This window comes from Elephantulus edwardii, unplaced genomic scaffold (assembly GCF_000299155.1).
Source record: "Elephantulus edwardii isolate Elephantulus edwardi_28Jun2011 unplaced genomic scaffold, EleEdw1.0 scaffold00078, whole genome shotgun sequence".
Lineage (NCBI taxonomy): Eukaryota > Metazoa > Chordata > Mammalia > Macroscelidea > Macroscelididae > Elephantulus > Elephantulus edwardii.
The window spans coordinates 11602417-11614961 of NW_006399828.1; the positions used below are offsets into that span (position 1 = coordinate 11602417).

Here is a 12545-nt window from a genome sequence, read left to right on the forward strand (position 1 = left end):
TAATCTGCTCTGCATACATGTTGAAAAGGTATGGAGACAGGATGCATTCTTGGCGTACACCCTTCCCAATTTTGAACCATGCAGTGTTATCCTGCTCTGTTCTGACTACTGCCTCTTGGTCCAAGTAGGAATAAAAAATACCATGATACAGGAGACCTTTCTCAGTCCACAGCCTACACCCATGGTGGTGTGGCAGGATGGGGTCTTGGGTGGAGTATTATCATAGACAATGACATAGATCAATCTTTAGTGCTGGTTCTTAGCACAGGGCCTGTGGTTGTACCAATTCATAATCTCATCAACAGTGTACGAGAGTTCTAATCTCTGCATCCTCTCCAACATTTATTGCTTGCTGTCCTGTTAAATTTTGTTACTGCTAGTGGGGTGAGATTGTATATCATTTGTTATTTTAATTCTTGAGACAAGAACTCGGCAAGTGTCATTAATAAATATGTTGCCATTCTGTCATTTAAATAAATTACCAATTGGATTTCCAGTTTAGTCATGCCAACCTGACTTCTAGGCAAACAAGCAAAACATAATATAATTAATTTTGTAAGTATCCAAACTCTTTATCACAAGTTTGTATGCTGGAACCCTTGAAAGTAGGAATTATGTTGTTCACTTTTGCATTCACTGAACAACTACTTCCTGCTTTCACTTAATAACAAAAGTATAATACCTTTTCCAAGGACTGGTCACTCCTGGCAACATACCTAAACTTGGTTTTACCATCTCTAGAACAAACCTGTTTGTTCTCTTGCAGCCCATGGTATGTTCAAGACTCTTCTCTAGCACCACAACTCAAAGGCATTGATTATTTCTTCTGGCATACTTAGTTATTTTCCATCTCTCTGATGCATAAAAAGTAATTATGAAGACTATGGCATGAATCAGGTGTACCCTAGTCTCTAGACTAACATCATTGCTCTTAACAAATCTGGAGATGTCCTTGACAGCATAATTATCTAATAAAATTTGTCTTTTGATTTCCTGACTGCTTGTCCCAAGAGAGTTGATTGTGGATCCAAGCAAACGGAAAGTATTAACAATATCAATCTCTTCTCTATCATTAGCACAATGGTGTGGCTGTATTCTTGATGTTGAGCTGAAATCTATATTAAAGACTCCAGGACATAACCTTCTGCCACAAATACTTTAGGTCCTATTCAGTTTTAGCAAGCAAGGTTTTGTCATCTGCATAATGCAGATTGTTAGTGAGTCTTCCTCCAATACTGATGCCAGGTTCTTCTTCATAAATTCCAGTCTCCCAAATGATCAGACCTGCATATAGATTCAAAAGGTATGGAGACAGCACACATCTTTGAGGCACTCTCTTTCCTGATGTTGAACCATGCAGTATTTCTTTGTTCTGTTCTGATGACTGCTCCGGTCTAAGTATAGATTTCACATGAGCACAGTCAAGTGTTCTGGGAGTCCTATTCTTCTCCAAGTGTACCACGTTGAATTTGTTGTGATCTACAGAATCAAATGCCTTTGCACAGTCAATATAACACTAACAGACATTCCTCAGGTTCTCTCTGATTTTAGCCAAGATCCATCTGACATTTTCTATAATCTTTCTACTGCCATGGTCTCTTCTAAATTCAGCTTGTTGTTTCTTTTTAATTATTTTATTGTGATTTTAATAAAAGTTTACAGAAAAGTTGGATTTTTCATTCATTGATTGTTATACATTTTCCTCCCGACCCCCTAGTAAATTTTTTTGTTCATTTATTTGTTTCTATATTAGTTTGCTTACAAAGTTCATATATTTTTTTCACACTATTCTTCATTCATATTATTGCATATAATCATTTCTGTGCATTATGTTTTATAAAAATCAATCACCATTAGACCTTACCCTACTCATCCTTACCCCTCTGCTCCCACCCCTTTCCTGCTTAGGCCTTCATACATGTTTTATGAATTATCCTCCTATTTTTACAATAATTGTCTTATGCAGTATTTGTCCTTATGAGACTGAGTTAGTTACTCAGCACAATGCATAACAGCATTATTCATCACCACAAGATCAAGAACCCAAATGTCTAAATACAACTTAATTGATTGAGAAATTCTGGTACATTTACACAATGGAATACTATGCAGTATTCAGAAACAATGATTTAAAGAAATACTACATAACTTAGGAGAGATTGGAACCTAGCTTGTATTTCTGGTAGTTCTTTGTTGATGTACTTATTCTGGTTGTTTTTTTATAATCTTCAGCACAATTTTGCTTGCAAATCATATTAATAATATTGTTTGATAACTTCTATGCTATGTTGGAGCATCTTTCTTTCTTTCTTGAGATGGTTTTTAAATTCAGTTGGGATAGAGTCAAGGTGAAATTTGAGATTTTATGGGTTTGTTTTAATTTTCTTAAGCTTCAGTTCCTTTGTTCATATGCTATGAGCTGTCATCAGCTTAACGGTTGTTATCATTTAAAATTGGTTTGTAGGTATACACAACAACAAAACGGGCAATTGATACCTACTTTTAAAAAATAATGAACATGAATAACACATTACACTGCTTAAATGTGTGAGACTTTGTTATGTTTACCTTCACACATACACTTTCTCATCTGAGCCACAAAATTACCTTATGAGATAAACATTAGTAGATTATTTTTTACAATAAATAGGTACTAATTAAAAACACACCTTTGCAGAATCTGGTGTGGCCCTTGCTAACAATAGGCTATGAGTTGATTGGATTTGGCTTTACCTTTAAAAAGACTTTTGGCTGCCAGTCTGGGGCTATTTCCAGGCTGGGAAGAGAAGCAGAATGATCGGATTCTTCAAAGGTGTGTTTCCTGATTGGGGTTGAGGCTAGGGTGTGGCTCTTGTTCACAATAGGCTGTAAACTGATTGGATTTGGCCTCACCTTTAAAAAGGCCTTTGGGCCCTCAGGCCTATTGCCTTGGTCCTGTTTTGGTTTTGTTTTTTGTTTTTTTGTTTGTTTGTTTTTGTGAATCTCCCCAATAAAACAGGCTTGGAAACAGGAGTGGCATCTATTTCCAAAAAAGGCTTTCTTCCAGAAGCTCTATGAACTTGGAGAAAAGATGAAAGTTTTGCATTCAAGACTTTTATTCACAGGATCAATATGGGTCACCTATGACTCTAAAACACTTAACAAAAATAGGTACTAAGTAAAGCTAAATAGCTTTATTTTAAGCACCACAGATGCTTTGGAATGAGGACTTGAATATAATTAACTCACTAACAATTATTATTCCCCAAACACATCTTTTGTTATTATTCTGAGCTTCATTGAAGATTCTGTAAACTAATGTGAAAGATCCTCTTTAAGGAGGTAGTCTCCTACAAGCATGAGCAATTATTACACCATGTGATTTCACTTCCTTTCATTTTATTTTGAAAATAACTGGTAACAGCCATAAAGTTACAATCAAATAGGAGGTTTTCCTTTAAAAAAGCTTACATTCTCTATTTTTCATATTCCTGACCTGTTGCTGTCAAGATTATCTTGATGTATAATAACCTATAGGACAACTTCCCTTTAAATTTTCCAAAACTGGAAATATTCATGGAAACAAGTTGCCACATCTTTCACATTTCCTTTGAAGTGGCTTCTGGTATAGATCTATCAACTTCTGAGTTAGCATCTCTGTGATCTATTGCACTACCAGATGGAAATTAGAATTATAATTTGCTAAATAATTAAAAGACTTAATGTATATTTAAAATGTCTACTTGTGACAATATCTACTACATAATGCTTTTGCGGTTAGTGACCTTATGCAGTTGTAGTTGTTCTTGTTGTTTTGTGCTATTGAGTTGCCTGTGACTCACACCTATCCTGAGTCAGTTTCACAGATTCTGACGCATGTACCACCAATGCCCTAGTAAGTGCATTAGTCCACCTCATTCAGGGTCTTCCTCTCCTGTGCTGTCCCTCCACGCTTTGAAGCATAATGTCCTTCTACAGGGATCAGTCCCTTCTGGCCACATGTCCAAAATATGTGAGATGGAGCTTCAAAATCTTAGCCTCCAAGAAGAAATATGGTTTTACTCTCTCCAAGACATACCTACTTACATAGCAGAAGAAAAAACTGCCCAATTCTGCTAGAAACTTTTTAAAAATTGTAATAACATCAAAATTTTTTCTCTTTTTTGAGGCTTGTTTTTTTTTAAATATTCATTTCCATTGTATAATATATGATAAGAGACAACAAAAATCCTGGAAGAAAAACAAAACAAAACAAAATCCTGGAATAAGTTCCTTTCCTGTCATAATTATTGAGGGCTTCAGGTTGGGTAGTCCATAGGTCTAGTTGTAGATATTAGAAACATCTTGACAAGTACTGAATGACTTTAAGAAAACCAAATAAAACCCCAAACACCAGGAAGCACTGACTTCTTTGCTCTATCTGTCATGGATATTAAAAAAAAAATCAAAGAAAGGAAAACAAAAGTTTTCATTATCTATACTTCATATCTATAGCTCTATAGAATAATTAGATTTTTGCCTTTGTCTATTTAGTGTTACACAAGTGGCTTGAATCTACTAGTGCTCTTCAGGAGGATAAGTATTCTCTTCCCATGTAATTTATTGCCTTTGAAAACCTGCTGGAGGGTCAGCTATTGGTCAGTTTCAACTGGAAGGTACACAACAATAACCACTTAGTGATAAAGAGTTGCACAGCCAACCCAAACTGCACACAGTTTGAATTCACCAGGCACTCAGTGGAAGAAAGATGAGCAGTCTCCTCCCGTGTGATTTAATGCCACCAAAAAAACCCACTGAAGGGGCAGCTATAAGTCTGTTGTAACTTGAGGATACATACAACAACAACTATTATAGTTTGGCAGTCTCACACAAAAATGTTTCCTCAATGGAAATTAAAAAAAGTTTTTCTATGGAGAAATGTTAGTAGAGAAAAAAAATAAATAATTTATTGGTAGTATGTGCTTGTCCTTTTGTATGTTTTTAAGAGTTCTCTGGTAGCTTAATGATAAGGAGTTTCTGTGCCAATGAAAAGGCATGGGGTAAATGAACTCTAGTGGTCTAGTGGCAAGAAGCTGGGGCGCAATCCCAAAGGTACGCAGTTCAAATCCACCAGCTGCTCTGTTGGAGAAGGAGGGGCAATCTCCTCCTGTGGCAGTTGGATCTGATTAGAAGGCACACACACACACACACACACACACACACCCCTCAATACTCAATATTGTTGATTGCCATTGAGTTGGACATGACTCAAAGTAACCCTTATGAAGAAAAGAACTGAAGCCCCTCTACAACAATTGTTGCTTATCAAAGTTCATAGAGTTTCCAGAGGCATGCTGTTTAGGAAGTGGATGCCACTCCTGCAAACTAACAAACAAGGAAATGCTAAAAACGGAAAAAAAGTCAATCAGCCAAATAAAATGAATTTGTAGGTAGTTCTCAAAAGTAAAGTTTATATTACATATTATATATTGTTTATTATAATGTGTTTATTATCTATCTATCTCTATATCTGTATTTATATAATAAAAAGGCATGAGGTTTAAGCTGCACGATGAAAAGAAAGAAGTGCAGTCTCCTCTCATGCAATATACTGCCTCTGAAAACATACTGGGGCATCAGGTGTGAGTAGGTTCAGACTCAACAATACATAACAATACAGCATAACAATACAACAACTAATGGTAAGAAATTTAAAACAATGCGGTTGAAATTGATCACTGCTTAACAGGAGAAAGGGGGCAATATCCTCCAGTGCAATTAACTGCTATGGATATCTACTGTAGAGTCAATTGTGAATCCATTCTGACTCAATGATATAAAAACAACAACTGTACATTTTATTTCAATTAAATAGTCCACAGGGTTAGATTAGAATTATGTCAACAAAAATAAGAATTATATTGCCTTTCATAATTTTGTTTTGGTTTTTAACTAATATTTTAACATGTTAACAATAGTCTAAAATAGTAAATAAAATAATCCTTTTAATGGGAATAAAGTCAAAGTTCATCTAGGCAATTAAAAAGGCTGAAAATATTCTTACTTAAATGTTAAATACATAAAGTAACTTCCAGTAAAAAGATTGAAATTATTTACTGAAATCACTTATTCATACTGATTAAAATTTTAAATTAACATCTTTATAAAATGTAAACTATGCTTCTTATTCTTTTTGTTATGTGGCATAGAGTCAGAAATGCCTCAGTTCACCCTCAGGGCTATAAGTCACACAAGAGAAAAGTATCTTTCTTCTGAGGAGCAGCTGTGGATTGGAAGCTCTTAAATTTGGATTGGTAGGACAGTTCAGCTTCCTAAGGCCACCAGATAATCCCTAATTATGATTTAAGTCTTTCAAAATCTGGTGGAGAGTTTTGTGATGTAAATCTAAAGGCTTGCATCAGAATCTAATTGCAGCTCCAGGAGAGAAAGGTAGGTAGTCTCCTCCTGTGTGATTAACAGCTTCTGAAAATCCATTTGGTGTCATTATAAGTAGATTAAAACTCAAATCACGGAGTTCTTTTTTTCACATCTAAACCAATCTTACGATTTAACTTGCATAAATTTGTGTACTTCCTATAGACAAATGAATTAAAAGGGGAAAAATATACTACTAATCAGGCAAGATGTCCCTGAATTAAATACAAGTCTTTCTCAACTTCATCAACTATACTACTACTGGTCATTAATGTGGTACACATTATAGGACTAATGGAAAAAAAAAATAACACCAGCAATTGAAATCCACCGGCTTCTCTTGGAAGAAAAATAAGATGTCTCAATATAAAAATGTATAGCCTTCAAACCCCAATGGAGGTTTGTCCTGAATTAAAATGTACTTGGGTTTGGGTTTGGTTAGGTTTACAGCTTAAACAATGATAAGATCTCATGCTGAACTTTTAAATTTTTTTATCCATATACTACTTCTGTATGCATTCTTTAGTTTTCATTCTTAAATTTTGTAAAATAACAATTTGGAATTTTCCTATCTGTTAAATAAAAGTGGAATTGAATGTGCCATTATTTTCTTCTTAAAAAAATACTATGCTACTTAAACTATACATTTCTTTTTTAAAGAATGAGCTACAAAGATACTTATGTTCAATTTCTTGGAGTATCCTCACTGACACTAACTCATTCTTTCTGCCATAATAATTTTACTTTTCCAAGAGTATTGATCAAAAAAAAGCGTCATGTAAAATGGCATCAATCTCACAGGGAATATACTTGCTGAGTTTTTACATTCGTATTATCTTGGAGACAGATTGAAGACCTTTATATATATTGTCATGTTTAATTTTCATGCTATCCCAATGAGCAGAAAATTTCATTATCTCCTATTTAGGATGAAGACAATGAGAGATAGGGCAGACAAGTTGAATTTCACAATGTCAATAATACAGCTATTAAACGGAAGACCCAAAGTATGAACCAAAGCATTCTAGCTCCAAACTCACACTCCAAACTACTATTCCTTAGCACTGTCCATGTTTACAGATATCAGTTAGTGAGGAGAGGGAGTATTATAAATTCAATCTTAAAGATAACATTTCTAAAATCAAGCCACATTGTATAAAATCAAACAAATTAAATTGTCTGTTTCTAGTTATTGTGTGTATAATGTTGTTATCAAGTGACGCCTAGTAAATTTTGACTCATAGTTACCCCGTGAACTCTGAACCTTGGTATATATAGTGCAATCATCACAATCTTCCACATCCTCGAGCTCATTATTATAATCATAGTGCCAATCTATCTGTATTGAGTGCCTTCCTGTCTTTCTTTAACCCTCAACGTTTCCCACAATTATGTTCTTGGTTTTGGTTTTGTTTTTAACCAAGAATTAGAGCCTCTTAACAATATATCTAAAGTAGATGAGATGAAATTTCGCCATTCTGGCCTCTAATGAATGATCTGGTTACATTTTCTCCAAGAAAAAACTTGTTTGTTCTTTCTTGCAATCACAGGTTATTCAGTATGCTTCTTAAACTAATTTATTATTAAAGTTAAGGAATATTGTATGATTCCTTTAAATCAAATTATATCGCTGGTGTTCATAAACTTATTTTCAAATTTAAATATTTGGCAGCTACTCTTTAACTATTGTTGTTGTGGTGCTGGTGTACCATCGAATAAGATCTGACTGGCACAGGAAGAGATTGCCCGTCCTTCTCCAGCAGAGTATCTAGTGGAACCTTTGAGATTGCAGTGCAGCTTCCTGCCATGAGGCCACCAGAGCTTCCTTATTTTTAATTTTTAAATGAAAAGCAGTTCTTTCACAATTATATTCATCTCCAACGTGGTTATTGTGTTTATTATTTTCCTGTATATCTTTTAGCAAGGAGATCTGTGAGCATTCCTTCAGGTGCAGTGCTGCTTATCAAACTATCTCATCTTGAGTGATTTATATCCAACTAGCAGTTCCAAAGAAAGATGAGTAGTCCCCTCCTATTAAGATGTACAGCCTCAGAAACTCAATGCACGGTCACCATTAGTCAGAATAAAATTTCCATCAGCTTGTATGTTTGATTTTGGTAATAGCTGGGGGCAAAGCCCGAAGGTAGTTAGAACTGACGTTTAAGAGACACACTGCTATACAGTTCAAGTAGTGACTTGATTTTAAGAAATAAAAACCTATTTAATTAGAATTTAAAGGGGAATTTATGTTCTATTTTATATGCTTACCCATTTATGCTTTTCCTTTTTTTTTACAGAGTATTATCCTTTTTCTTGGTAGAACTTATTCGTTTAACTGAGAAATAAGAGGAAATCAAAAGGTAATTTTCTAATGATCTCACTCTAAATCTAAAATCTTTCTCCATTTATATTCTGCGTTCTCATCTGTAAGAATTAATGAAAACTTCCTGCTGCAGACTAGGAAAACTAGGCCACTCAGAAGAATTATATTCATCCGTTTCTTTAAAATATATGATTGCAATTAACCTCTTTCCCCTTTCTTTGTCATTTTATTTTAAGTTGCTAGTAGTTAATCAAGCCATAAATATATTGAAATATCTTTCACCTAATAGCAACAACAGCAGCAACAACACAAAAGCAAATATAATAGAAACCCACAAATGTACTGAGTATCACCTTTTTCTCTGCTCACTATATACAAAGTTCTCCTAAAAATTGTTCACACTTAGAGTTTACATTTATTTCTGATTCTTCAATCTCTTCTGAACATAAACCATGGTACCTTTTTTATTATAATTCCAAATAAATAACTAATAAAATCACCATTCTAATAAATGTTGCCTAATGTTAATGTTAAGAATGATAAGTCCTAATTCTGAAATAATTCTTGATATAATTTAATTCAATACACTTGATAATTGCCACTTTCATAAATGTGTTCACTTGGCTTTTGGAAATCTATCCATGGGTTTTCTTACACATCTCATTCTCTGCTTTTAACTTATCATGTTTTGCCTTCTCACTCTTTTTGACCTTTAAATGTTGAAAATCATTAGATTTCAATCCTTAAATATTTCTCTTCAGTAATAATGTTTACACTTGTAATCCTAGGACTTAAACACTAATGATCAATATTGTGGTAAATTCTGGTAGTAAGGAACTGCACTGTCAACTCCAAGGCATTTGGTTCGAATCCAGCAGCAGCTCCGTAGGATATAGATGGGCACTCTCTTTCCATACAATTTACTGCCTCTGAAAACACACTGAAGGATCAGTTAAGAGTCAACACCAAATCAATGGTACACAACAACATTAATATTACACTCAGGTTACCAATTAGAGTTACAGATTTTACAGAGTTATAGAGTTGTACATATAACTGTCCTTTTAGAATTATAGAGTTGTACATATAACTGTCCTTTTAGAAACTCAACTCATTCCCCTAGAGTCAGAACCTACTCATGCTTGATCTTCCAGTGAGTTTCAGAGGCTGTATATTGGATTGGAAGGAAGTGCTCTTCCAGAACAGAATCACCAGAGAGGTGTGACCTTTGAGTTGGCCTCACAACTGGCTATGAATAAACTAACATGTAAGTAACATAAACACATCATGCTTAAAATGCAATTCCTAATTTTTCTAAGCAAATTGGCATCTAGTTATTTATAATAGCAATGAAGACCATGTTTTTCATTTAATTGTTCAGATCTAAAATATACTGTAAAAATCCCTAAGCTCTGGTAATTAAGTGCAAGAGAGTTTCACTGCCAATTTGAAGGCACACAGTTCTAATCTACCATTTGTTCTATGGGAGAAAGAGGACCAATACCTCCTCTGTGTGATTTTCAGCATCTGAGAACCCACTGGAGGGTTAATTATGAGTTATATCTGATTCAATGGAAATGAGAGAGAAAGAGATGGTAACTAAAAACAGCAATAACAAAACTTAGGGGCATACTTGATTTCTTTTTGTCATATATCACAAATCAATCCAATCACCTGTTCTGTTGATGTCACTTATAGTTAAATTGTCTTGTGTCGTTGCTATTACGATCATTAAATCTAACCCTTCTCTTTCCTATAATATTGTCACAGCATCTAAATTGGACTCCTTGTATACCAAGTCAATTTAGTCTATCACAGAATGACAATTAATATATGACTGCATTTAGTCATACGTTTAATAGTCACACAGTTGCTTGGTAGTGGGAATTGTGTTGCTAATTCAAAATCAAGTTGTTCAAATCCACTCTCTGCTCCACAGGAAACAGATGTGCAAACTCTTCCTGCTTGATTTACAATCTTTGTAAACCTGCTGGAGGGACAGCTACGGAGTGTTTCTTTCACCACAGCAATGAGTGAATGAGTTACACACAAAAAGTTAAAAAGTGTTAGTGGTTTGTTGGGTTGTTTTAGAAGCTGTTGCAAAAAGCTCTATTGTTTAATTTGGTCAAAGGCTCTAGGTGGATAAGATTCTACATCAAGGTGGGAAAGTGAAGATTGCCGCTGATGCCAGAGGGACGTTGAGGTCCCCCTGCACGTCCCCGTAGGCCCCAAGTTGTGCGTGAGGGTGAGACACTCAAAGAGATATATTCTCCCAGCCCAGTCTGGGGGCCGCTCAGTTTTCTAATATTGGTCAGATGGCCACCCCATCTTCTTCAGCAGTTTCACTTCCTCACCCTGGAATTGATTCTCCAGAAAGTCACAGAGATGGGGGTCAGTGTGGGCAGAACCCATGGTGTGAGATCCAGAAGGGCATGGTTTAGGTTCTTCTCCGAGGCCAGCGCTGCTTGCATGGCGTCCAGGGTTTTACCCCACTCATCCTGGGATGGCTTCTGGATATATTGGAAGAGGACTCGGCTGCCACGCTGGTTTTGCAACTTCAAGAGCCACTCGACACCCTCGCGCTTCTCCTTCGCCAACTCGCGGAAGAAGTGTCCCACGCCTTCCAAGGCCACATTATCGCGGTCAAAATAAAAACCCAGAGAGAGGTAGGTGCAAGAGGCCTGCATGTCAGGTTGACCATACGGTTGACACCGATCTCCGCTTTGGCAGAATAATTTTGACAGATCTGAGAGCTCATAGTTAGTTGAGATTTTGAAACTAACAACAACAACAACAAAAAAAAAAAAAACACACAAAAAATGTTAGCTGGTCCCGAAAATCGGAGATGGCTAAGATGGTCCTGAGGTTACACCAGGAGATGAAGGTGGTAGGTAGTTGGAGGCTGCAAGGGGGGAGTTACCGGGTTTGTTCATCCAAACACTGTTGAAACAAGAGACAGATCCACAGGACCACTGGGGAACTCTGTTAATGTCTTTTACAAACGCAGAATAAAATTCAGCATTGATATTAAGCTTTAAGAAGCTCTGATAGCTTTGTATTTCTAAGTAAAAGGTCAATGTTTAAAATCTACTAGCTACTCCTGAAAGAAAGATAAACCATCTTCTCCAACAATTTTCAAGCTTGGAAATCTGATAGAGAATCACCATGAGTCAGAATTTATTCCACTTATGATGTCCTACATATTTCCCAATCCCTGGGTACAGAGTACACATTTCCTTTTCCAATCAAAATCCCATGTAACAAAACCAAGGTTGAACTAAAATGTAACATTTAAGAACTGTTTCTAAATTACACATAACAAGTTTTAAGTATCATGACCTCATGATAGCCCAATAGCAAAAAATAGGATTTCCTGTAGAATTTTTTAAAAGGGTTAATCTCAATTAGAGTGGGCTGCCAAATCTTTCTCCTAAGGAATGGCTGCTGCCTTTGAAGTGCTGACCTATCAGACAGCAGACAAACACCTAATTCATTGTGTCACAGGACACTCACCTCATTGCTGTGGAGTTGAACTGGCTCGAATCTGGCCCTCATAGGTTTGCAGAGGCTGTAAATTGCACAGGAGGGAATTTCACAACTTTCTCCTGAGGATCTACTGGTGGGTTCACAATGCAAGTCAGACTAACTGATTACTAAATAAAAATGTCAACAATTTATAAGCATCATATACACAATAAAAATTGAAGTCTATGGGGGAGAGAATAGTCTAAAAGTATTATATTTTAGGGCATTGTTTTTATCATAGGAGTATGCAATGAGGGTTGCAGAGTGGATTATATTTGGGGGTAGGGGTGGGGTTTGGGGAGGT

General features: G+C 35.7%; 1 pseudogene; it reads right to left on the reverse strand.

Annotated features, from left to right (window-relative positions):
- LOC102844633 overlaps positions 1-11474 on the reverse strand; it is a 23185-nt pseudogene extending 11711 nt beyond the window's left edge.
- Between the last annotated feature and the right edge of the window lie 1071 nt (positions 11475-12545).